This window comes from Echinococcus granulosus (genome assembly GCF_000524195.1).
Source record: "Echinococcus granulosus chromosome Unknown EG_S00083, whole genome shotgun sequence".
NCBI lineage: Eukaryota > Metazoa > Platyhelminthes > Cestoda > Cyclophyllidea > Taeniidae > Echinococcus > Echinococcus granulosus.
Window position 1 is genome coordinate 186,599 of NW_020170463.1, and position 8,102 is coordinate 194,700.

Here is an 8,102-nt window from a genome sequence, read left to right on the forward strand (position 1 = left end):
ATTGATAGAGGAGGACGAGGGGGAGGAGGAGGGTAGGATGAACGACCGGTTGATCACACCTCCCCCTTTCCCATCTTCTCCCCTTCCCTCTCTCCTCCCTCCACTGGGCAGGCCTGGCGCCATGGCCTCCGATTTTACGAGCTGCAGACAAAAATTTCAACCTGTGTCCTGTGCGCTCACGATTAATTAATTCCCCACCTCGCTTTGTGTGACTGAGGTTTTGCAGATTACCGAGGCATTGTCGCATTACTTTTACTGCTTTAATCGATCCTCGGGGACCACAGTCACACCTTCGAATTCAAAATAATTAAATGCTAACAATCCAATGCCCCTACTTTTACCAGATCTAAAGTATTTCGAGCCAAATGGGTAATTTTGTGAGCAAGATGAAAGAAGGTAACAAATGAAGGGAAGAGAAAACGAAGACCACTTTTCAGCCCCCTACACCGCCCTATTCAAATGCCTGTTCATCTTTTAAGTAACATCTGGCGAGCTTTGAAATTTGGAAAATTTAGTGTTCCAGTTAAACCACCACAGAACAGAAGGGATCAATTCTTTAGATCAGGTCAAAAGGTCGTGTCGTGTTCACCCCTTTTGCAGAAAAACTCATCGCTATCCTACAGGTTGTGTCTATCGAGCATCTGAGACCAGCTCTTCCATGCTTTAGCTGAATGGTTGAATGGTAGAAATTTTGGCCTGAATAAATCCATTTTCCCACTTTGACATATCACTTTACTACTGTTACTTGCCATCTTAATGGTAGACGGGTTAAATTAAAGGTCCATGATAGATTTGCATGGTCCTCATACGTTACCACTGTCCCATTTGCGTAGATATGAAATTGGCCCAGTTCCATTGTTTCATTTGGAACATTGTTGTCGTTATTTAGTAGGAGTAGCATAAATATGATACATTGGAATGGTTTATTTGGCTTCGACAACAATCCCCGTCCTACCACCCATTTCCTTTATCTCTACACTACCCTTTGTTAGGTAATGCCACCTCCGTTTTGTTTGGTTAATGCAACAACATGAGGAATCTAATCCACAATTTTTTTTACACTTTTTTCATCCTCCTGTGCGCCATTTCTTCACTTGAGATTGTGGTCTTCGTCACTCACCGAGTAGTTATTTTATGTGTCTACGGCAAAGTAGGGAAAGAATTGATAAATCGCGAAGATAGGGAAGCGAAGTATTTCCTTATTTCCTACCCAGAGTAGTAGCTTTGAGTTCGCCTCCGCATTAGGACTGGGTTTCGCGGACAGAAATAAAACCGTACCAGGACGTATCAGAATGTAGAAATAAATTTGCGATGAAAAACTGGGTGAGTCAACAAATTAGGCATAAATAGAGGACCCAGTGGATGACCTCCGCCTGCTGGTCTTTTGGATGCAAACATTCACCCATTCACCTATGGGGTAACAGGAAGTGGTCATTTGGCTGCAGCATGGTTTCTATAGGCTATAAAAATTTGGTTTAAGGGTACAATTTATGAGGCCATTTCATTGGCTAATGGAAAACTCATCACTGGGGCAAAAGCGTTTCATTACATCCCGGGGGTGCGTGATTATTTTCTTGCTACAATTTGTCCTCCTCCCTCCCTAATTAAGAATGAAATCAGCGGGACCCTACAATCATCGCTCTAGACTTACCTTCTAAATCCGTAGATACTTGAAATGTCCCTTATTAATGCCGATGGTGTTAAACCGGCTTTTGTGGTAACCAAATTCTTTGTACTGCTGCACGAAAGCCATGCCACGGGTGTAAGCTCACTTATGGATAGACTGATTTATTGCCCAGTAAAGGGAGGAGGCATGGTATTTTTGCCAACTCCGCCACCCCAATTTAACTTTGGTGGGTTTTCGCCTGGTAATAGATGGCACTCCTTCGACAGCTCGGTTAAGCTTTAATTAATCGTTGGTTCGCGAGCAATGGCAAATTCCATCGCGAAGCTGATTGCCCCTCTCCTCCATCTGGTCGATGGGATCAGAATACAAACCCACCACCTTTGGATAATTTGTAACAGCAAAAAAACCTTTTAACCAATTTTATATCTGATTTCCGCCCTTTTTGGCAGATTAATTGGTTGTTGGTAGGCTTTTGACATCCACAAACGTTACAAGCTTGTACAAAGAGGGTTCAGGTCAAATGAGGACTTTGTATTTGCTACTTTGATGCTGTGTTGTTAATTTCTAGGTGTGCCTGTCTTGTTGCCACTAGTCGGCACTAATTTCCCTGCATGCAGGCATTGCTGACAGACTGTTTAAAAGGCAGTTGTAATTTTGCATGCCGACGGCTCCACCGGTTGTGGTGGTTCCGGTTCCCGTCCACAGTTTAGGCAGTCGGTGGGTGAATAAATCGTTCCTTTCTTACTGTCCTAAAATTAACGCGATAATTTCCTCCACAGTTCTAAATCATTTTCAAAAGCTGATAAATATTTTTTCATTAAAGCTTTACAAGTGTAGCAGGAGATCATGCTAGAGGAGAAATGCGTTTTGTACTACTTTATAGGCCCAAAGTTCTGCTTTATCCTGATTGCCCTTTAGTTTGTTTACTCAAGCAGTATACTATTTCATAAGTGACCCTCGGTCCCATGGGCATAAAATAATTTTATTGTCCTCTAATTTCCATTTTGGGGGCAGTGATGGTGGGGAATAGGGGTGGATTAGGCTAGAACGTCGCTGATGTCCTAAACTTGGGGTAAATATTTTTGTTCCTCCGTTTTGGATCCCTCCTCCATTAGGTTGAGTCACAATCAGTTGTTTTTTTTTGGTAAAGGGCTAAATAAAGTTAAACTTTGGTAAATATAGAGGCGGTGGTGGGCGAAACAAGTCTCGAAGTCCACAAACACTCGTTGTGAGGATTTACAACTTCTTGCACAGCTCTTTGGAAGTTTATGTGGGAATTGATGACACATTTTCATTGCTATGATGCACCTACTAAACATTTGCATCGTGGCACCGATAATTTTGTAATGGATAGAACCGGAGCACGCAAGACCAGCACAGGATAAAAGGTGTTATTATTTCCTTCTTGGGGTTTTATGAACTTACTTGACTACTCCTTAGTACACCAGCATGCAAAGGCATCGTGTTTTGGTGCAATAAAGGAGGAGTTTTGGCATTATTTGGGAATATAAGGCGAAAGGATAAATTTACATCCATTGCGAATGAGTCTACTGTAAACATATCCTCCTCCTCCCCCTCCTCCTCCTCTGGCGTTCCAAAATAGGAGGCTTGAAATAACAAATGGAGAAAAAGTCTTAGCAAATGAAAACTACTTTTTATTTGTGATGGAGTGACAGTCGTAGCACTTAGAAATTGATGACGCATCAGAATGACAAAGTGAAAATATTTACACTCGGCCTACTCTTTCCTCCCGCCCAGATTCCTTCCCTTGCCCTAAGATCTGAGTCGTGCTGACATGAGAGCCTTCGCCACCGACTCTTCAAACGTCTGACTCAAAGCTGGTGAAGTTTGCATACTGAATGTACTTGGTGCGACATTTGGACACCCACTGACGCCATAGTGGATGACCAATCGTCTGCGTGGTCAAGGCGGACGACTTTAGTAGTCTAGACAATCAAAGTGACGGCAGCACAGGAGCTTTACAACTCATGCCATTGGAAAAGAAAAGAATAAACCAGTAGCTTATTTTTATCTATGTGGAAATAAATGCCTTTTAAAGTTCTATCTATGGGTGTATCATCTTCATTACCATTGCTAGTTTAAAGCCCCGAGATTTTCATGAAGACGAAGGAAGCCTTAGCCCCTACCCTCTTTTAAGCGTCGTAACTATTGCTCCTCTTAGCCAATCCCCTACATGGGCTATCACAATGCAGTCGGCGCTGTAGGGTAAACATCCACCATCCAACTGCATCAGTCTTTGAATCTCCATGCAACCAAGGCGACAATTGACTATAACGCCACTGTTCTTTCTTGGAAATACCACTGCATCTGGAGTTTCTTTCCGTTTAGGATTGGAATTTGGAAAGGCGAATGCGCTGGCAATCTTGGCATTTAATGAAAGAATGGATTCAAAGTAGTTTCGCTCCTATTACACCTCGTTCTCACTTTGGTGCTGTCCAGTTATATCTATCTGGGTTCAATCCAGGTAGTGGGGAGATAGAGAAGGCATCGCAATTTAACAATAAATGATATCTTTCTCCAGGTACGGCAGGCAGCTCTGTAACAAATTTTTCAAGCTAGTTCACTGCTTATGTCACTTCAGTTGTTAATGGAATTCCTTCAGAACACGGCACTGGAGTAGCTGCCGATAGTAGTCGTCATTTTCAAATCTTCTGGAAGGGATTGTCACATATATTTCCATTTGCAGCAAATGCACTTCTTCTGTCAAGCTAAGGCTTATCACTCAACAGTACGACTCATGATATTTGCTCTTTAAGATTGAGTTACCTTTTCGCTGCCACCAATGCAGTGACCGAAGACTTTTCTGAGTACAAAAGAAGGCATTATACGGGGACAGAATATACACTGTCGATGTATAGATGGGCTTGGCGAGCTTCGGCATGGCCCGTATGCCACGCCACCCAGTGAACTTACAATGGCAGAGCACCCAAGTGATCCATTACCAAAACCGAGAGTTAAACAAGCAATCAAAGTATTGCAATTAGCTCGTGTCAAAAAAATGATAAAGGTCAGACAAATGCATCTGACCTCCAAAGTGTATACCTGCTCCACATATGGGTGATTTGTTTTTGATCTACTGTAGACAAAAAAATGTCTACTGAATAATAGAATTTTTAACAAGTAGTATTTATTTGGGTAGATATCTTTGAATCTTTTTAGTAGGTTTTAATTTATATTAGATTTTTTTAACCGAAAATTCACCTTCGCAAATGTCTACTGTAGATTTATGTCGATTTGATGTTTCTTAATGTGCCAACCTAGGCTCTCAGATTTGGCATTTCTAATCAAATTTCGCATTCATAAATTATGAAAATTTTTGTGTCTCATGTCGTCTGTGAGAGGTTTTTTTGTGTCTCATTAAATTTGATTTCGTCTGCTTAATTAATTAGTTTTGACCACTCTCCCAAACCTCCACACAGACTGTTTTACTTCTCCTGTTCTTTAATATTGTAGGAAATTGCATGGCTGCGAACTTTTGTAATGAATAAACGCCTTTAGAGGATACACGTACTGTTAGATTTCACCCTAACAATAACAATATCCTACGTAATGTCTGTGCCACATGGGAAGTGCCTTTGAGAGTGAGTGTGAGATACAGATTTATCAGTTTGGTTCATCCAGAAGTGACTTCCCACGAAGGAAACTGACGCCATTTATTCATCTCTTTTGGTGGTAACCGACTCTGAGATGTAAAAAATTGCAATGCAAGGTAATTGTAAAGCCAGGAAAAAAAATCACCTTTTACTTGTCATCGGTTGGTGAGTTTGCCCATACGAGGGTGTTTTAAGCCGAACTGGGCCTTTTGAGTTGAAAGGAAGTACGGGATCGGGAATTCTTTTGCCACATTGTTCCTCGCTATCTACATGGATGCCCCAACATTACCAAGAAAACGTCCTCATCTCAAAGACTTGGCGATCTAGCTGAACCCGCCCAGGATAGTCTGCTTTACTGCGTCGCTAGACAAGTGCGTGAAGAAGTCATAATGCCATTTGCAAAATCGTAAATGTCTCTGTCTGTACATACCTTTGATGTGTTCACCTTTCCCACGGAATGCCTCGTTCCCTGTGGAATTTTGTGCCAGATCTAACCTCCAAGACCAGTCGTGTCACGCGCTGGGCGTTCACGGGAACGAGCATCGTGCTGTAGGCTGGGGAAAATCACTGCGACCAGGACGGTCAGTGGTACGCGTATAATGGTCATGGAAATGTTTACACAACTCTTTCCATCAACATACTGTGTCCGTAGTCTTCTGAGGATGGGAACCAGTACCCGCCGGTATTGCCACTTAGTTTGCCTGAAAACATGGCTAGTAGTGTCTGTCATCCTGATGGATGGTGTTGCCGTCCCCTAGTGTGCTGTGTACCCTGGTTAACGTAATTTCACTTGTACAACCTCTCACCTCAAAAAAGGAAGGAAATCAAGAGGAAAAAGCAGGATTGTTTAGCTGTGAATTAAAGAAATAGTGCTGAAAGGTCTATCCACGGTATACTCCTAGGTGGAATAAGTAAAGTAGGTTCTGTGAGATCGGAACTTATCAATCCTGATCATGGCCAACCCACTGCACAATAAATGGATCTCACGTTGATGGAGGGAGAATACAGAGTAACGCGGTGAGTCGCCTTCTGAAGGAGATAAAATTCTTTTAAAATTGGAGAAATACATCTGCCGAGGGAATGACTGTATCTTAATGTTGCTTGTGAGTTGTAATAATTGCGAATTTACATGAACAGGTTCCCACGTAAGTGGAACGGCCACCACCTGATCCCTGGAAGAAACGCTGAATGGGGACTGCATGCCGCCACCCTACCCCTCTTCCGCCCAGTCACCTTTCTTGCACAAGGAAGCAGGAATCTGCGGATACGAAGGTGTATACTCAAGCCCATTTGACATCCCCTGGATGATAAAGGAGTGAGTCTGAGCGGTAGTGTGTCGGATCGGGGCTCGGATTGTGCATTTCCTCCAACCAATCCAGTGACCAGTTAGGGCAGCTCAACTCCTAAATGTGGTTTCTTCACTAACGACGTGGCAGAGTGATAGTGCAAACGTAGTGTAAATTACGGCTTTCGTTGCATTAACCTCGAGGTTAATCCGCCATCTTCGTGCAGTTAGTTGGAGAGCATAATCTAGCTAATGCGTTAGGTGGTAGAGAGAGGGCGAGAGAGGAGAAAAAAAATAACAAGAATCGTCTTATCCGAAAATACATTGAGTAGCTCGTCTTAGCCCTGAAATGGTTGAGTGGATCTTTTGAAAATAAAATGGGCCAAAAAAGGGGAGAGTAGGATCAGCGTTTGAAGTTAACTCCAAGTGTGTTAGCCAATCTCCTATTTTTCCATTATTTTAACCGAGACTGCTCGCCTTTTTACATCTAATGCATAGGTAAAAATGCTACTTACCTACCACTTTTTTCTGTCCCCGATGTCACATATTTCATTTAGTTTAATGCACTAACGCTTTCCCCTCGATTTTGCTCCTACTCACCTCCTCATTGTTTGCACAATGTGGCCTCCCGGGAAGAGGGCTTTTCCTCCCTCACAAATTGGGAAACAAAACTCGCAAGCATTAGCAAATATAAAAGCAACAGAGTAAGTGACTTGAATGAGACACCCCCACCCCGCCCAGCCCCCACCTTTCACCCCTCTCCTCCGTTGATTGTGAAAATGGGTAACAGGTGCTCCTTTGTTATGATGTGGACACATGCCTGACAGGTATTTTTCTAAAGAATGCCCCATCATTTAGATTGGTCGTGAGGAGTGAGATGAGCTGCAGATTACTTAGAATGTGCACATGAGAATGGGGATTGGCATATCGCCCTCCCCTCCCGTCAATGCGTAGGATCAATTTAACTTGGCCGGACAGTGAAGCTGTCATTCAAACAAAACGCTTGCAAACTTGCCTTAGTGTGCGCCTAAAACTTGAAAAAGAGCCTCGGGCATGCAAGGATCCACTGCTGCGGCTGAAACACCGTAGGCTAGCTTACCTCACTATCACTCCTACTTGTCATCTTGACTGACGGTATCCGGAGTGGACGGGTCTACGACATAGACATGGAGAACGCGTTTGGAACTGTCCCATGAGCGTACTATCGCAACAGTACACGGTTTGCGATTCCCTGGCAGGTTGATTTAGGTCTCCTTCATGTAGAACTTTGGGCACGTCATCTAAACTGCCAGCCTGCCGGATCCTCAAGATACCAGAGAGAGGACAGCTTTGACACTGACATATACTGCAACATCTTCGGGCGTAGCTGGTGCCTTTCACTTACTGGAAAGGTTGAGCGTGCCTTCTCCGGCTCGTCAAGAGATGCTTAGGCCTAAGTGGATCGATTAAGGAGGGCATAAAAACCCGTCGAATAATGTCACCTCTGATGGTTGGCTAAATATGGATCTGCTCACAGCAAAAGTGCCATCAAAGCTACATCATCAAATACTCAATTTACAGCTGGTTTTGGAAGTCC